Here is a 20,391-nt window from a genome sequence, read left to right on the forward strand (position 1 = left end):
TGATTTTCATCTTTTGCTCTTTTAGGCCTTGTGAAAAGCTAAAAAATGTTTTCCCAGGGTGAAAAGTTAATTCAGGTTTTTACTCACTGTGTTGCAGGCAAATACAATAATTATATGTCTTTGGAGAAACTAGCTATCAGTTTATAAAATTGCAGCTGTCACTTGCAATTAATGTTTTTGGAAAAGAACCGCAATATTTGAGATATAGAAAACCGAATAAACTTTTTGGCCTATCTGTAGTGGCATTAAACTTTTCATTTACAATAAGGTGATATACATCTATTATCAATTATGAAACACAAAAGGTATTTTAAATAATTTTTTTTCCAAGGTTGTGATAGTTTAACATTTTTCTTTGGTACATAAGTTTGAATTAACTTTAAAATTATGTGGTTTGTTCGTATGGTGTTAGAGTCTCTTTAATAAAATGGTTTAATTTATTACCTGATCTCCTAATCTTTCACTTTTCGTGTTAAAATTACCACTTGGTACAGATGAGTCTATCGTTAATTAGTTCATGTAAAAATCTAAAGTATTGTGATATGATGATAGCTATGCCATTCTCGAAATATTAAAACATACATTTCTAAACTTTCATATAACCATATAAGTCATCAAATGAGATATGCTAGACTTTATTGTGTTTTCTTAATATGTAAGCAAAACTATGGTACATAAATATCAATAATAATAATGTCTTTAACTAACTTCTATTTCTACATATCAAAACTTTTTTCAACAAAATTGAAAGGAGGAGAAATCGAAAGAGTGGGATTCAAGGACTTACATGTAACTAAACTCTTAGTCGACGTTTAACGATACTAATATAGTATAATTTAAAAAGTAGAAAACATTCTTAACAGCTAATGATATAAACAAAAGGATGAGTGACCAGTCCAATAGCTTAAGTTAAGATGGATAAGAAAAACATATCTGAAATTCAAGCCTTTATTATATAGTGGTTGTATATCTTGCTTGCGCTGCTTTAATATAGCGGCACTTAATCTTATTGATGAACTAAGGTGGCCTCTATAGCTTATTTCATGTGTGAGATGCTTGCTTGTGGCCTATGTCTTTTAGGCATAGCTGAAATCACATGCGTGTCCTTTTGCCATTGGCTGTTGAGGAGATTGTATTGTGATGATAAGTCCAATGGATGATCTGTACGCAATATGAAAGCGTTTCCTTATTCTCTTAAGTCTTGGTTATTAGGCCACATGGATCATATATGGGTTGGATCTAATATCCCATTTAGAATAAGTCCAAATATATCATTGAGCAAAGTTTATTTTAATTTTTTTATTTTGCTAAGTACGTAGATTCAAAACTGAGAGATATAAATAAAATATATACTTTTCTAATTGCAAAAAAAAAAAAAAAAACTAAAAAGATACAGATGGACTGCACGATATTAGTGCATATTAGTTAAAACTTAAAAGGAAAAAGACAGTTAATAAAGGGGGAAAAGAAGATGCTTGAGAAGTCATAGTAGACAGCTATTAAAACGAGATCATAGGAGGTTGTCGTTATCTTTCTAAAAGAATGTTTAGAGTGCGTTGGAGCAAATTGAATGAGTTTTGAAACTCGTACGTCTCATGCATTGCCGTACGGTTGGATATATGTATGAACAACTTGTAATATTTACATATTTTCATGCTTTTATGGGTCAAATATATATGAAAAAAAAATTACATTCACTTATCAAGATTCTCGCTTTCTTCCCATACGATGACTTGGGAAATTCACTTCCATGCATACAAAAGTGAAAAGTTAGAATAAACACTCGAATTTGTTTATGATAAATTGGTTGTAGATATTTTAATTTATAAAAACAAATTTAATTATTCTTTGCCCCTCAAATTAAAATTATAAATTTTAACGATATTAGTCATTATTTAAAGTTGTTGCATGTATGTAGCGCATAAAGAATAAGGGTTTATTGTTTATGCTTTTGTGTAAAAAAAATTCTCAGACACCCTCACATAAAAGTGAGTGGGTCTCATTAATCTTTTCAATCTTTTCTCTTTATAACGAGATCTATTCACTTTTATGTGAGTGTGACAGATCAATTTTTCTGCCGTAAAGGCAAAAAAAGTTTTTCCAAAGAATAATACGACTGATATTTATAGTTTCATAAAAAAAATTGTGAAACGTTTTTACATTCATTGTAAATTTACTCATTGTGATTGGCCTTAAGAAAAAAACAAGTATCCAAATTTTCCTATATATGTGTGAGAAATATAAAATTTTTGGTAGTGCATATATCATTTCCCAATTTGGAAGCAAGATGATATAATTGGGCCTGTGGCGTATTTGTAGATGCGGAATATATTTAATGCCCTTCGTACTCGTATTTCGGATCTTTGGGCGGTTGTTATGATGCACTTTCCAAAAGTAAAATAACAATTAAGAGAAGTACCCAAGAAGTTTAATGAAGATTGGCAATTACTTACATTCACAATATAGAAGGAGATACTGGACACCTTCTAAAAAAAAAGGGAGATACGCAATCGAATATTGATGAAGAAAATAAAAATAAGAACTTTCGTATTTTTGAAGTCAAGATTACGATAAAAAATTCACATCATGAACTTTTGCTAGATGATGTTAACTAGGTTTTGAGCTTCTTATGGTTATCAAAGCCAACAGTATGGATCAGTGGCGCATGGATCAGTGGCGGATCCAGAAAATTTTCTTTTTGTCCGCACATTTAGTGGCAATGGTTCAGAGGATAGTTTGACCAATTTTCTTTGTGGTATCAAAGCTATAATTTTTTTTTTTGTAAAGAAAGTTTAAATCAACGCTTTGTGTATAAGGTTATGAACTCGCTCATATTCTAGTTGCTTCCATAACAAGCTGCAGGAAATAGTTTGACCAATCATTTCTCCCTATATCTTATCAATCCTTTAAAACAAATATGAGAATATACTCCAATACATCAATACATCATCATTCTATTTATAATGGTGAATAAAAAAGTCAACACTACCTATACAGAAGGCAAGCAAAATCACAGTGAAGGCCCTCATCTCTAGATATTAACTTATTTGAGAATGTCACACCTGGCATCAATCCTCTCTTTTTAAGCCAGAATATAGCACCAAAGCTGAAAGAAAACATGTAACACCCTGTATGCACCCGGCGTATTAAACATACATATAATGACGAAGCTAAATAAATGCGGAAGCTAACTTTTTCTTTTCAATTATGACGTCATCGTTATTAACCAAGTTGATTATTTATTCCTTTTCAAAATATAGCCTGTATGTAAATTGCAATCAAGCTAACTGAATATCCTAATGAATAAATGTGTATCTAGTCACGGAACTATAACACGTAGACCGAACAATAATCTTGATACATTATACAACTCAAATAAAATCAGACATAATTGATGTCAATGCGGCATGGACAACCCCCATGCTCACCAAATAAGGCAACAAAGCCAAACAAATTCTCAAATCCGATAACAAGATACTGAAAGTAAAACATGATCAATATCCAGACATGTTAGCTATAATCATGCATAATCAACTCAACTCCAGCCTCCTGCCGCTAGATGTATCCACCCCAAAGGTACCTGTACCTGAAAATGTGCCCCATCACGAGGTGAGATCTCTAAAAAGAAATCTCCGTAAAACAAGAAGTCCCCAAGGATCTCTCCACCCCAAGCTCACTTACATGTGCAATAGAGGTTCCAAAACAGAATAATAATATAATTTCCAAAATCTGTGCAATGCAACATATATCCATGTCATGTGTGTAATAATCCTACTGCCCAGAGAATAAAATATAGGGATTACATACGTCTACAACCTACATTACAAGGAACACCGCTTGCACCTCACCCATAGAGTTACCATCTTGTATGTCTCCACATACTCATGGGTTACCGTCTAGGTGGTACACCACATACATGTTGTAAGAACCCGCACCGTTAATTAAGGAAGTTAATTAATTAATTATGAGAAATTAGGAAATAATTCCATAATTGACCCTAATAATTATTATAAGGCTTAAATAATATTGGTAAGTGATTTATAATGCTGAAAGTCATTTTTCTGATGAAAAGTGCAGATATCGGTTCTGCTACTCGGTATAAATGCGTACCGATGAAGTATTCCAGAATATTATAATAAGTGTGTATATGTCACTAGAATAATATATAGGACTTGTAAAACAAGTTTCAAGTTAAAATAATGAGAACTGATGCCAGAACTAATACTGGCTATGGAAAAGCGCGTACCAGAAAGGTGCTGCGAAAAATAAAATAAAAATATAATAAATCTTAGAAAAATGAGTAGGTTCAGACTCCTAAGTTATGTAAGAACCCGCACCCTTAATTAAGGAAATGATTCCATAATTGACCCTAATAATTATTAAGAGGATTTAATAATTATGATAAGTGATTAAGAATGCTGAAAGTCGCTTTTCGGAAGAAAAATGCAGATACCGATTCTGCTAGTCGGTATAATTGCGTACCAAAAAAGTATCCCGGAAAATTATAGTAAGTGCATGATAATTACTAGAATAATATGTAGGACTTGTAAAACGAGTTTCAAGTCAAAATAATAAGAACTGGTGCCAGAAACTGATACTGGCTATGAAAAGCGCGTACCGAAAAGGTGCTCCGAAAAATATTATAAAAATATGATAATTCTTGTAAAATTGAGTAGGTTAAGAACCCAAAGTTTGAGATTAAAATGCTAAGCGTAGCAATTAAAGTTAATACTGTGTGTTTAATTCTTAAGTGCCTATATATACTCTAATCATTGGGCACAAAACCCTAGAACCGCTACTCCTACGTGACTTGAGCGGCTGAGTGCACCTTGGCACTGTTTCATTGTTGTTTTCTTCTTCCTTGGGAGTCTTGGAACCATTTCTCCCTTGTTCTTCATGGTTTCTTCTTCTTAAACACCTTGAGTGAGTGTGCTTGGGTTTGGTAAGGGTGAGGAGTAGCTCTTGAAGGGTGTCCAGCCACTGTTCTTGGCTGTTTGGGAGCTGACTTGGGAGTTCTAGGTTTGGGAGGAGATTTGTCTTGGCTTTTGGAGGTCCAAGTGGTGACTTTTTGTGTTAAAGGACCAACCTTTGTGTTGCTATTTTCGTGCACGTTGAAGGACAATACCTTAGCATCTGATTTGTGAGCTCCAAGAGCTATTCTTCCTCTATTTTGGGCTTTGGTAAGTGTCACCAACCTTTGTTCATGAGTTTAAGGAGTTAAAGTTGATGTCTTTGTATGTAAAGGTTGATAGATGATAACTTGATGTTGGGAAATGCTTAACACACTTAGAAATGCATGCTTAAGTGTCTAAAATCAGTAAAAACCCAACCTTTGAAGGATATCTTCGTCAAATGCAGAAAATGCATTCTGTCGCGAAATATCCAAATATTTGCCCGTGAAATATCCAGATTGATATCCGGATATGGGTATCCGGATATGGGTATCCGGATATTGATATCCGGATATAGGGATCTGGATATCCAGATATTGATATCCGGATATTTCCAGAGAGATATCTGGATATTCTGGAATTTCGAAGAACAGTAGCTGTGCTGTGAGGACAGTAGGCTATTGGGGTTTGTGGACCCTAGAGTGATGAAGTTGAACTTCTATAATTAATGAACTAAGTCACAATCATGTGATTTAAGGGCTTGTGGCTTTGTTGGAAGCCTTAAGACGTAAATTGTTAAAGGAGAACGTAGTCTTTATGTTAATGCTTTTGAGCTATGTATGTTGATACACTTGCTGGTCCTAAATCAGATTGTGATCTGCTGTGTGTTGGACTTGAGCTGTGAGGACTCTTGGCATTGGATAGTGAGCTTGCAAGGTAAGCTTTCGTGTCCTCGGTTTAGCCATGTTGTGGTTCCACCATGTCCCATGGGGGTATGGTTATATGCATGCTGTGTTACATGCTTTTGATGTTTTGGAAATACTGTTGAGCTGTTATATGCTAGTGCCTTTATGATATGCATGTGGTGTTCAACCTATACGGTAAGCCTGAGTATGTGGTACATACAAGATGGTGAGGCTGTGGGTGAGGTGCAAGCGGTGTTCCTTGTACTACATGTAGGTATAGACGTATTCCTGCATTTCTCTGGCCAGTAGAATAGTGATAAACACACATAGCATGAATATCTGTTGCACTGCATAGTTTTGGAACTGATATTGATATAAATGCTTTTAGAACTTATATTGCACATGTAAGTGAGCTTGGGTGGAAGATCCTTGAGCACCCCTTGCCTTACTGAGATTTCTAGTTTAGAGATCTCACCCCACGTTTGGGGAATGCTTATTTCAGGTTCTGGTAATGTTGAGACCTCAGGCGGCAGGAGGCCGGAGCTAAGTTAGATATTGATGATATTATATGCTGACTTGTTGGATACTGGATATGCATGCTGCTTTTATGCTTTGAGCTTCATTTATGTTATGATTATCTTGTTGAGACACTGTTGATTTGGTGAGCATGGGGATTGTCCATGACACATAGACTAGTTATGTCTTAGTTTGATTTGGAGTTGTAATAAAGTATCAGGATATTGTCCGGACTACATGATGTAGATCTGTGATTTAGATACTCACTTTATTTATATATTGAGGTATTTCAGTATATGTCTTATTGCAATTTACATTCAGGCGATATTTTGTGAAATTGATTAAGTAATCAAGTTGGTAATTGATAACGACGTCATAATTGAAAAGAAAAAGAATATTCCGCATTTTTAATTAAGCGTAACTTAATACGATGTAATGATAACACTACCGGATATATACGGGATGTTACACCTAAGTTTGGGATTAAAATGCTAAGTGTAGCAATTAGCGCTAATACAGTGTGTTTAAGACTTAAGTGTCTATATATATGATTGGCACATGATCCTAGGGCATTTGTTGATGTTCTTACGTTAGAAATTCTGAAGGGTGGAGTCAGCCACCTTGCCACCACCTCTCCCCCACCTCTTGTGAACCAAGTTGTCACCTTTCTTCTTGCCTTCTTAACCAAATCTCCTAGTGTGAATGTGCTTTGGCCTTGGATGAGCGTAAGGTGCGTCCTTTTCTGAGTTTGGTTCTGTTTGGTGAGGCTCTTGAGGCTGAGTTTGGAGTTTGGGTTGGGAGCTACCTTGTTTGGGTGTGATGAGCTTCAAAGTGTGATCTTTGAAGAGAAATGACCCATCTTTGTGTGCCATTTTCGTTCCCCTTGCAAGTCAAACTTGAGGAGCTGTTGTGAGAGCTCCAAGAGCACCTCTCTTTCTGTTTTGAAGCTTGGGTAAGCTCCATCACCTTTGATCATGAGTTTTATATGTTAAAAGTGGAGTCTTGGCATGTTTAATGAGTTAAACAAGTAACCAACCCGTATATGAACCTTAAAGAGTGTAAAAATGCATGCTTTAACGTTATAAAGTGTTAAAAAAGAAACCTTGGATGTGATATCTCGCAAAATGCAGAAACTGCATTCTGTCTCGAAATATCTGGATGTTGATATCCAGATATTGATATCCGAATATGAGCTCTGTGATATCTGGATATGGGCTCTGTGATATCCGTATATTGATATCCGAATATGGCCCCGACATATATCCGGATATTTTGGGTTTACGAAGAACAGTGGCTGCACTGTTCATACAGAACTGTGTTTGTGGTTTGTGGACCCTAGATTGGTTAAGTTGAACTTCTGTTATGATTAATCTAAGTCAGAATCAAGTGATTAAGGGCTTGTGGATTTGTGAGAAGCCTTAAGACATGAAACGTAAGGAAAGGCATTGTCTTTATGTCTTATACTTGTATGCTTGAATATTGATATGATTGCTGGTCCAAAACAGATTGTGATTCTGTTGTGTCTAGACCTTGAGCTTGTGTGGACTCTTGGCTTGGATTGTTAGCTTGCAAGGTAAGCTTTTGTGTCCTCGGTTTAGCCATTGTGTGGTTCCACATACCCCATGGGGAAATGGTTTATATGCATGATGTGTTTACATGCTTTGATAATTGAAAATGCTGTTGAGCTTTATGTGCAAGGGCTTTTAATATGTATGTGTTGTTCCACTTAGACGGTTAGCCGGAGTATGTGGCGTCATACAAGACGGTGACACTGTGGGTGGGTGCAAGTGGCGTCTTGCACTAGTGTGGGTAATAAACGTATTCCTGCATTTCTCTGGCCAGTAGATTAGTTATAACACACATGGCATGATTATTTACTGCATTGCACTATTTTGGAACTTTTACTGTTTAACTATTTTTTGAACTTATATTGCACATGTAAGTGAGCTTGGGGTGGAAGATCCTTGAGAACCCCTAGTCTTACTGAGATTTCGGTTTAGAGATCTTACCCCATGTTTGGGGCGCTTATTTCAGGTTTAGGTAACCCAGAGGGCCATAGCTTTGTTGATTGATGTTTATCTGCTTATGCTGACTATGCTTGGATGTTGGTTTATGTCTGTTGATATCATGCTTATAGCTTCATTTGATGTTATTGTTGAGACTATGTTGATTATGTTGTTGTTTGGTGAGCATGGGGATTGTCCATGCCACGTTGACTTGACTTTATGTTTTTAGTTATGAGTTGTATTAATGTTTCAGGATATTGTCCGGACTACGTGTTGTAGACCCGTGACTTAGATACTCACTTATTTATCTATGAGGTATTTCAGTTAGTTGTCTTTTGCAATTTACATACAGGCGATATTTTTATGAAATTGACTAAGTAATCAACTTGGCTAAGTTTAATGACGTCGTAATTGAAAAGAAAAAGATATTCCGCATTTTTAATTAAGTGTGGCTTAATACAATGACATGTTAACAAACCGGGTATACACAGGGTATTACACATGTCATATGACACTTGCACACAATCATCAGCTCAATAGCATATCAAGAATTATCATTTATTTTCATAAAAACACAGCATGCATATAACCAGACCTCCATGAGGTATGGTGGAACCAACAATGGGCAAAACCGAGGACACAAAAGCTTACCTCTCAAGCTAACAGTCCAATCAAGAGTCCACACAAGCCTAAGGTCACCAAACAGCACAATCATAGTCTATTTATATCATAAATAATCATTAATATTCATAGCCCAAGGTTTCACTAAGTGTTTAAGACTTTCCAACTTGTTTTAAGTGATTTTAGGCTCAAATCCGTAGGAGGTATTCGAATACTCCTCGATGAGTATTCGTATACTCAATGTCTCCAGAAAGTATCCCAATACTTTCACTAAAGTATTCGAATACCCCAAAGTATTCGAATACTTTCACCACAATATTCGAATATCACACAGTATCCGAATACTTTCACTACAGTATCCGAATACTTTTCTACCCAGAAAAGTATCCCCATACTCCTTGATGAGTATTGGACTACCTGCTGGTAAGTATTTGAATACTCCACGAAAAGTATTTAAATACTTATCAGACAGAATGCAGAAACTCGTGCAGTTTCTGCATAAACACCATTTTAAGAGTCCTCTCACGATTTGGAGTCCCATAACTCCACAAACATAAGTTCATTAATACATTTTAAGCATAGATTATCAACTTTTAACTTGAATGATCAAAGTTACCTCTTTTTAATGACTCAAACAAGCTCAAATCATGAATTTTCAAGGGAAATGATCATGAGTTACCTCTAGGTTCAAGAACTCAGAAAAAGAAAGTGGCTTGGAGCCTCCAACACAACTCCACCACACTGACTTCACAAGGCCACAAATTTGACACACAAACTTGGTCCTTTATACCAAAAGGTGGCTTCTTGAAGTCTCAAATGACAAGTAAAAGGCTTCCTCAACAAGAACCCAAGAACACAACCCCTAACCACAACTCATAGCAGCTAAACACTCAGGAAACAAGAGCCTCTCACTCCCACAAGGCTTAATACTAAGTGTTTAAAAGATTTAGGGGGGAAGAACCAATAAGAAAGGTGGTCGCTTGGTGGTTTTTCATGGAGAGGAAGGCAATGCAATGGTGAAGAGAAGGTGGCAGCAACCAAATAGCACCAGAAAGAAAATATTAGAATCTGACTTAGGGCTTTGTGCACTAAGCATTTATAGTTCGCTTAAGTTTAATCCGTCGGTATTAGCACTAATAACTCCGATAATCATTTTAATCTAAAACTTTAGATTCTTAACTTAGCCATTTTTCTAGGATATTTCATATTTTTATTATGATTTTCACAACACTTTGCCGGTACACGTTTTACACGCAGTCGGTATTTGTTTTGACATCAAATCTCATTATTATGACTTCAAACTTGATATTCTAGTCCTAAATATCATTCTTGGAATATTTATACACTTATTATAATTTTTTGGAATACTACACCGGTACGCACTTATACCGTGAAGCAGAACCGATATCTGCACTTTTCGTCAGAAAAACGACTTTCAACATTTTTAAGCACTTACTATAATTAAGAAACAAAAAAAATCCTATAAGCTGAAAAATACCTACTTGAGAAAAATATTCCTTCACATGTAAAAGCAACAAGTCTCTCCGCAAATGAAGTGGAATTGTAGCCCATGCATTACAAGAAGTATTAGAAAGCAATATCTATTTTACCTTTAGAAGATATAAAAGCCATTCCCCTATTAAACCTGACTAGTGAGCCGAAGATATGAAGCAAAAAAATTAAAGCAACACAACAAAGAATACCTGATAACAGCAAAAATAATAGAAGCTAATACCTTGAAGGTTTAATAGAGGATCAAATGAAGACACAAGAGAGCTTGTTTTAGAACAACACCCACATCTTCATCTCAACCCTATAAATAGAAGATCGAATGTAGTTCTCCATTTTCTTTTTTCCATTTTAGTTTCGTTATCGGTTGTCTCTATTCTAGTGTTTGAGGCTGTAATTTATATTCTTCTCTTTATTCTTCGACGTGAGCTTCACTAATCTATAATGGAGTTTCAAGGAGTTGATGTTTTTAGTGTATTTTCAGCCATCCCTTTGAGCATGAGCTAACTGTTGCGAAATCAGCAAGTATACCGATCGTTTTAAGTAATAAAAGTAATAAGTAAGATATCATTCCCTCGAGGATTAATGCACCAAAGACTAATTTTAACTATTACCTTTTTAATTGGAAAAGAAATTAGTTTGATTGTGAAAGTGATTGGTTGTTGTATTTTAAAAGAAAATAGAATTTTAAAAACAATAATATTTAAAAGCATGCAAGTGTTATCAAGGATAACAATAAATTATGAGTTATGAAAAATTGTAAAAGAACTATAGTCAGGATGCACTTCACCTCCGATCCTCCCTTATATTCCTATATTGTATTTTATAATTAACTAATTTGTTAGCTTAGACAATTCATTATTTCCCTATAAAATAGTTAAACTGTAATGTCTTAGTGATTTCAACCTTTTAACCCAATTAGAATCCTAGTGTCCTAGTAATTCCTCTTGAATTAAGCATTAAGCAAATGAATTAAAAGTCTGCAATCTATGTAAGCCTATGTTTAGGTGATGCACAAATTGTTATTCTACCCTTGTCCAGATTAAAATCTCAATATGTCTATTGTGAGCGCTAACCCTCAAAGCCCTATAATACAACGATTAATTCTATCAAGGATATGGAAGAATTAACACAGGTTGAATAAAACTAACTAAACTAATTATTAATTAATCATAAAAATAATTTAGAAAATATAAAGGATTCACATTGGGTTCGTGATTCCAACTACAAAAAGAAATTAGCTAGACATATTCATGTCTGACTTAAACAAATTAAAATAATAAAAATTATTCATAAAAGCAATAAAGAAGAAGATGAAGAAGAAGGATCAATGATCTTCAGTCTTCAACTCTGGCGGAATCTTGATCTCCAGCGTGAGCCTCCAAGAATTCTCTCAATTCTCTGTTCTCACAATTTTCTCCAGCCAAAGATATCTGTCTAAGGATTCTCTGTCTTCCTTTTATAGACTTTGTTTCCTTGGTCCAAATCTTGATCATAACTTTGTTTAGAATCTCCTCCAGATACACTTTGAATCCTGATTAAAAACTGTCACGTGCTTCCCGCGCTACTAGCGCGGTGAAAATAACAGGGGCAACTGAATCCCGCGCTACTAGCGCGGATCCCGCGCATGTAGCACGACAACACTGTGTATGTAGGAATTCTCCCGCGCTACTAGTGCGGATCCCACGCTTGTAGCGCAACACTTGGCGTTACAAAAATTTTCCCGTGCTACTAGCGCGGTAAGACTGTCTTTATATGAATTTTCCATGCTTGGAGCGCGGATCCCACTCTTGTAGCGTGGATCCCGCGCTTGTAGCGTGGAAGCTCTGCTTTTTTTGCTTTCTCCAGTGCTTAAAGCACGTTTTTTCTAGTACTTTTTTCTACAAAAACCACAGAAATTGAGTGAAAGAAGAATTGAGCATAGTTTATCAACTTGATAACAAATTTAAGCATTTTTCTTTCAAAGTGGATTAAATCCTTGCTCTCTTTAACTTAGAAAACTATATATTCTGCACTAACTTTCCCATGGAATGGATAATCTGTAAAGTTGTAAATCTCTGTAATCGAATTTCAGTTACTTAATAGAATGAATTTCTGATGTTTTGTGTTTTAAAATATCGTATCAACGAAAATTGAACAAATCTGAGAGAGGAACTTCCATCAGGAAGAAATCTTGGACTATAGAACATTGGTTGGAAGGTGAAAGTGTAGAAATACTTTCACTGGTTACCTTAGGAATAAGGGACCACCAAGTTCATTGAGGTTCAGTTCAATATAATTGCTAGGAATGAAAACGCAAGGGGACGCGAGGTTTCATATACCAAATAGTCCAAGAGCTTGAGGAATCAACGTTGACAATGAAAAGTGACATGAATAAATCCATTACATGAGATCCTATGCTTAGATTACAATTGATTTGCAGTGGATGAGTGCATCCATTCCATTTCTGTAAACTGACGTTCCACGTTTCATTTCATTGTGTTAATCTTGAATTTTGCTCAATTTAATTTTTTCTATTTGCCTTACTATTTTAATCAACAAATCCAATTGTTCATATGATTTTTCATTCCTTCTTTTATTAGGAAGGCTTGAAAATATATAACAATGCGAGGAGCTATTTAAAGCAATATGAATCTTCTGTTAAAGTGGGAACACCACAGTGATAGCTGGGAACAATAAGCATAAAATAGTTCAATTATGTTTGTGGTTATCTTCTTTATTCAATTACATTCTTTATACAGTTTATAATTCACCTTAACGATAGTTTCTCCGTCAGAATGATATTCGGGGACATTGTACTCCCAGTTATTACTTGGAGCAACTTTGCTTGTTGACTATGCTCCCAACAATTGGTATACTTTTTTTGACAGAAAATGACACGAGACACCTTTTGTTCACCTTCAGCTCACTTCTTTTCTTCATCCAAGAAAGCTTGTACGGTTGTGCGTGTTCCTCCATTTTTAGTTTTAATTTCTCAACATGGTATTAGAGACGACATTCTCGTAGCTGCCCCCATCAATGATCATATTTCACACCTTACCGTTGCTGGTGCAAAATATATTATGTTGGAGCCTCAACTCATCATCAGTGATATCAACATTCAACACCCTCCAAACAATAGCAGATTCACCTAAATCACCATAAATAATCTCACATTCTTTGGACCATCCATCTACTTGATCTTCTTTGTACTCATCATATATGAGGCCTATATCATCGACTGGAGTATCAGCAAGAGTAACATATTGGCGGTTCGAACAATCAGCAGTGAAGTGCCTTCAACCATAACACTTAAAACATCTCTTCACCACAATACCTATCTTGCTTTCTGTTAGCTATAAATTATGATTATTTTAATGGCTTTATTTTTACAATATTTGAGTTGAAGGCTGGATATAAGTGCATGGTAATGGGCCAAATGAGTACCAATCAGCCCAATAAGGTAAAAGAGAGAGAAAGAGATAATTTGATAATTTACTATTCTCTTTTACTATTTTTACTGCAGTTAGAGAGCCATATGATCAACTCTTTGAAAGTGAGATCAAATCTGAACCATTGGATGGACAAAAATATGGATGGACAGCAATGCAATTTCTTGGAGCTCTTTAGTTTCTAGCTAAATAGGAGTCTGAGTCATTAGGGCCACATATAGAGAACTTTCGTTTTTTTTTAGTTTTTAGTTTTATGTTTTGAATCTTTTGTAATCTTTTTCTTTGAATCTGAGTGTTAAGAAATTGTCTTGAAAGCTGGTGCTTATTCTTCAATTCTTGATCTCGAAGTGCATTGACAACGCAACTTCAAGGAAAGGAACCACAGATCTGCATACGAGCTACTGTTTTCACATTTCTGATCTTTTTCTTCCTAGCTCTAGTTTAGGAACTTTGACTCGTTAAGAACCGGTTTGTAACTTTACCTTGAGCTTTCTTTCATGAATGTTTGTGATGCATGTTTCTTTACTTTTAGATTTGTAATATTTTTGAATATGGGTTTCTGATCTTTTCCTCTCTGGGATTCACGATGATTGGGTGATTCTTTATTTTTCTGAATACTGTGATGGTTTGCTTTAGTTTCATTTGATTAGCAAGATTTTGATTTTAAGTTCAAGAACACCATGGGAATGGATCTTGGAGTAATTTTTGCATAACTGTGATTGGGAAATCAGGTTATGTCCCTTGTTAATTGAACCCTTGAGGTTAGGGATAACCCAAGGAGGTCTTTGATATAATTTTTAAAGATTTAGAAGACTTTGGGAAAAGATCCTTCTAAAGATTAAAATCTGGAACTGGGAAGTTTCAGATAAAACAGCCATAGTAATTCGAATTCTGATACTAAAGTGCCGTAGCAGCTAAAAAACGCAGGAATGAGAAATTTTTCCTTCATCCATGATTCAAAGAATTCAAGAACCTTATAATTGATACATTTGTGAATAGATATTCCTCTGTTAAATTTTGTTTAATGCAAGTCTGATAAACACCTCGTTTCATTTAGAATTTTCTTAGTTTTAAAAGATTGATTACTTAATTTCAAGAAATTAGAAATTGGAATTAAAAAGGAAAACTAAACAACATGTTCCCTGAGAACGATAACTCTTTCTTTTGAGAAAAATACTACCCAACACTTTCTCCACCACTAATTGATCCATCTTTGCTAGTTGGTTTAAGGTTAGAAAAAGTCTTCCACATACTAGTGTAAGCTACTGAGCTCGACTTCCCTTCACTAGTTCACTGCTTTTCAACGTGTTCCCACCAAATTGAGGTATCTTTCCTCAGTTTAATAGCAACTAGTTTGACCTTTTGGTCTTCTGTCTAGTCTTTGTTGTCAAAGACCCTTTCGGCAGTGTGTAAATAGTCAATAAACACATTTGGATGAGCAGTGCCCTTGAATTTTGATATCTTAATCTTCACCCTAAATTTTGCAAAAAAGGATTTATCGGAAGGTTGACTTCGTCTTTGTCGCTTATGGTTTCATATTGGGTTTTTGCACATTTCTTCTGCATGATCTTTCATACTCTTTTCCTTAACCTAACTCGTCAAACTGCGTTACGACATGCAATTGTTGGATCTCCAGAATTCGCCAATCTTTTTCCGCCAATGCAGCATCTCACGCGTCGATATGTGGTTGCCCTCCATCACCATTGGGGCCATTAGACGTCCTCAACTGCCGCCTCTTCCTCGACCTCACCCAACTATTTTTCTATTTAGCCATTTTTATGCGGCAACGTGAGCTCTGATTACAAAAAAATGCCGAAGTAAAGGCCAATTGGCTAAACAGAAAGATAGAACGAACACAAGAACGGTAAGAAAAACTATTTCTCTTTTCTGATTTTTTATTAAACAAAAATAACCAAATAACAATAGGGTTCTTCATGCCTTAAAAAGGCGGAACAAAATAAAATGAAAATAAAATCCAAACAGAATCGAAAGGGATTATGTACAATCAAAAGAGATGACGGATATCAAACTGAATGAAAAAAAGTAACGAAAAAATAAATAACTGACAATTATTAAAAAGCCTTAAACTTTGGTATAAACTGGAAAAAAAAAAAAAAAAACCCCAAAAAATCATCTAAACGAATCCAAAAGGCTGCAAACTGCAGCCCGTGCATTAGGGATTTTGCTTTTTACCTTGAGGAGAGAGTAAGAAAATAATTAAAGCACCAATTTAACACTATGAAATAGAAAGAGAGCAAAATTTGGGGCAAGAAGGAGAGAATTAGGGGGAAGAGTAGATTTTGGGTATAAGATTGACAAAGAAAATTAAAAGAGAAATTCGGAAAAAAAATTCGTATCTCTTCCATTACTATTCTCCCTTTTTATGAGAAAGGAATTCGTTACAGCAGAAAGGTAACAAGTACAACATAGTTAAAAACAATGGAATGTAGCATAACAAAATCAAAAGAAACAAAAGTAATACAATGATGAATAATAGACTGATTGGGCTCCCTAGGCCCTGGTACATCTACGTTGCTACATTAATGATCTATTTTAGAAAAATAAAAATTCAAAAGAGCCAAAAATAAGGTCTGGGTATTAGAAATAAACACGATAAAGTATGTCGCATCTTTCTCTTTCTCTTCCCCTATTTGATTAAAGGGTTTTATAAGAGTTATGTTGTAGGAAAAGTGATTGTGTTATGTTATAGAGATTCGTTTTGCGTGCCGAAGTTTTTTTTTTTTTTTTTGCTGCGGGCCCCACAAAATGTTGTGTGTGTAAGAAACTTTTTGTGGTAATGTTAAATGATAGATGATAAACCCTTGATTAAATATGTTCTAATGAAAGACCAATGTGAGAGAGGTATTTGCTAAACAAATGAGAAGAAGAAAAAGAAGTAATATATTGTGAAATTTTGACTTAATATGTAAATATTGAAAGAGATATAAAAGCCATTATCTTTTATAAAATTGCCATTCTGTGAATACCGCTTATCAAATTGGACTATACAATCATACCAACGGATCGATAGAGTTTCTTCTTCATTTTCTTTCGTTTTCATTTGTGTGATATTCTTATGACTAATGCTCCATTTAATTTAGTTTACAGACATACTACATTGGACCCATGGTTGCTGTTAAGGTTAATGGATTTATTATAATTGACACAACAACTTAATAACTGTACTCGATAGCAAATACATTTTGTCTAATATCTTACAATTGATTTTTTGTTGTAATACTTCAGCAAACTCTTTATTGATAATTTAATACGTTATTCTGAAACTAATGATGTGACTGTATGTAGTTAACTATAACCGGTAACCGTCTATCTATTTTTTTTATTTTATATTAAACTCAAAGGGCGCTATGTCACTATATATATATATATATATATATATATATATATATATATATATATATTTAGGGAATGAATCTTCTCGTGTGGAAAAGTGGTGGTCATGTGGTCAAGTTATTTGATCACAACCACTCATTTAAAAATTATACATTTTTCTCTCTCCTATCTCATCATCAATGAGTGACTGTGATCAAATAACATAACTATATGGCCACTTTTTCACATGAGAGGATCCATTCTCAATTTTACCGCCTTTACAACCAACCTAATCACCGTTGATTTCTGTCAATCTAACGGTTATAATTTATGGGAATTAATATTTAATTAATAAATGCAACCCAATAATTTTCGATAAATTATAACCGTTACATTGACGGAAATCAACGGTGATTAGGTTGGTTGTAAATGTTGTAAACTTTTTTGGTTGTAAGTATATCCTTCCTACAGTGAATGTAGATAAGTTATCTATATTCGCTCTCAAAACGATGTCATTTTAAGTTGAAAAATTAAAAAAAATTATAATGAAAAATACTATTATAACCCTAAAATAAATTATAAATATAAAAATAATTTGATTTCCGCCTTAAAACGACGTCGTCTTAGGCTCAATGTAGATAAGTTATCTACATTGACTGTAGAAAAAACGAACTCATATATATCAGAAAAATATTTCTGCAGTTATTGCAGATAAGTTATATGCATTTATTCTCAAAATGACGTCATTTTGGGATTCCAATATTAAAAAATTTAATTATAAAGACTATAATAACCCTGAAATAAATTAAAATTACAAAAACACCATGATTTTCGTCTCAAAACGACGTCGTATTAGGCTTACTGCAGATAACTTATCTGTTGTAACTGCAGAAAAAGATAACCACATATATATTTATATGGGCAGGATCATCTTACTCTGGTATAAGAATAATAAGTCTTACACCAAATCTTAACCATTGATTTTTTACATCTAACGGTTAAGATTTATTAGGTCCCACTCATTAATTAATTTTTAATTCCCAATAAATCTTAACTGTTAGATGCACGGAAATCAACGGTTAAGATTTGGTGTTATTTTTACACCGGTTTAAGTTGATCATATCCCATATATATATATATATATATATATATATATATATATATATATATATATATATATATATATATATATATGGGAAAAGTATTTCTACAGCCACTTTAGATAAGGTTGTCTACAGTTACCTCTTTTTCACTAAGTACGACAGGTCGTACTTAGTTATAATAATAAAGCTGTTCTTTTTTCTCTTTCCTCAGACATTGTCGGCTGACGTGGCGGAGAGAGAAAATACAATTTTATCACATATATCCCTGTGGTTTCTTATTTTTTACAAAGCACAGGGGCATATGTGATAAAAAAAACCACAGGGGCATAAATGATTCTGAAGCAAACCACAAGGGCATTGGTGAACTTTTTCCACATATATATATATATATATAAAGGGATAAGATCTTTTGACACCGATTTCAAATTTGAAAATTTAACCTTTAATTTTAGCTAATCAACGATTATCATTTATTGGGAATCAAACTTATTAATTAATATTAATTTCCAATCACCGATAATCGTTTATTGACGAAAATCAACGGATAAAATTTGGTGTTAAATTTCAAAATTTGACACTAGTATCAAAAGATCCTACCCAATATATATATATATATATATATATATATATATATATATATATATATATATATATATATATATATGTATTAGTCTTTTACCTGTAGGCAACGAGCTTAGTAATCATAATTTCATAAAACTATAAATCTTCATAAAGATTGATTTGAAAATTTCAGTAACTTTATCATTAAAATAACTTTTACATGCTTCGTTCAAATTTTTTTTTTATATATTTCAATCGCCTCTTCGCTTCACGATTAGTCTGATTTGGGGCAGATCCTGGAATTAAGGCTTTAAACCCCTCTCATTGATTAAACTTATTTCAGAACTATTTATTCAAATTATAAAAGTGATATACTAAAAAATTCTATTATTTCTCTACATATGTATATACCAAAATTTGTTGGAGTGGTATTAAAAAAAATTAATTTAGATTTTTTATTATTCTCCTATTAATTAAATAAGGGAAAAGTTCAAACACCCCCTATGGTTTGCCTTTGAATCTCTTATCCCCCTATGCTTTTTTATTCATTTATCCCCTGTATTTTTTTTTTCAACCACTTCCCTCATTAATAGTGTTAGGGTTTCTAATCAATATGTGTATTTATCTTTCTTATAAAAGTACACTACAACTATCTTGTGTCATCTTTTTTCCCAAATTTTGCAAGATTTTTTACCATACAAAATTTCTTTAGTTTCAGACAAAATTTGTGAAGTGCTATGAATACAGAACAAGCTGTTAATCCAAATATATACTAACATTGCAATTGTAACCCCGTAACTATGCACTATATATGAATGTTTATTTTCTATTTTGTCAAAAGGTAAGATAATTGTAAGAACCCGCACCGTTAATTTAGAAAATTAATTAAATAAATATGAGATTAATGATATAATTCCATAATTGACCCTAATAATTATGAGAAGGCTTAAATAATTATGGTAAGTGATTAATTATGTTGAAAATCGTTTTTCTAACGAAAAGTGCAGATATTGGTTCTGTCTCACGGTATAAATGCGTACCGATGAAGTATCCCGGAAAATTATGAAAAATATTACTAGAATAATATATAGGACTAGTATAATAAGTTTGGAGTCAAAATAATGAGAATTGGTGTCATAACTGATACCGGCTACGTAAAAGCGTGTACCGGTAAAGTGCTGCAAAAAATAAAATAAAAATATGAAAATTCTTAGAAAAATGACTAGGTTCAGAATCCTAAGTTTGGGATTAAAATGTTAAGCGTAGCTATTAGTGCTAATACAAGATGATTAAAACTAATTAGACTATATATTTGAGGGCACAAGTTTCTAGGTCAGAAACTTAACATTCTCTACGGGAGTTTTTGCTGACCCTTGGCTGCTACCACCTTTCCCTCACCTTGCCACCTTCATCTTCTCCATAGAAACCTCAAAGTGATCACCTTTGATCATTGTTCCTTCACCAAAACACCATATCTTGGGGTGTGTTAGCATTGGATGGTTTTAAGGTTGGTC

The sequence above is a fragment of the Gastrolobium bilobum genome, unplaced genomic scaffold, assembly GCF_033153095.1.
Source record: "Gastrolobium bilobum isolate Gb01-03AN ecotype WA unplaced genomic scaffold, APGP_CSIRO_Gbil_v1 utg29862, whole genome shotgun sequence".
NCBI lineage: Eukaryota > Viridiplantae > Streptophyta > Magnoliopsida > Fabales > Fabaceae > Gastrolobium > Gastrolobium bilobum.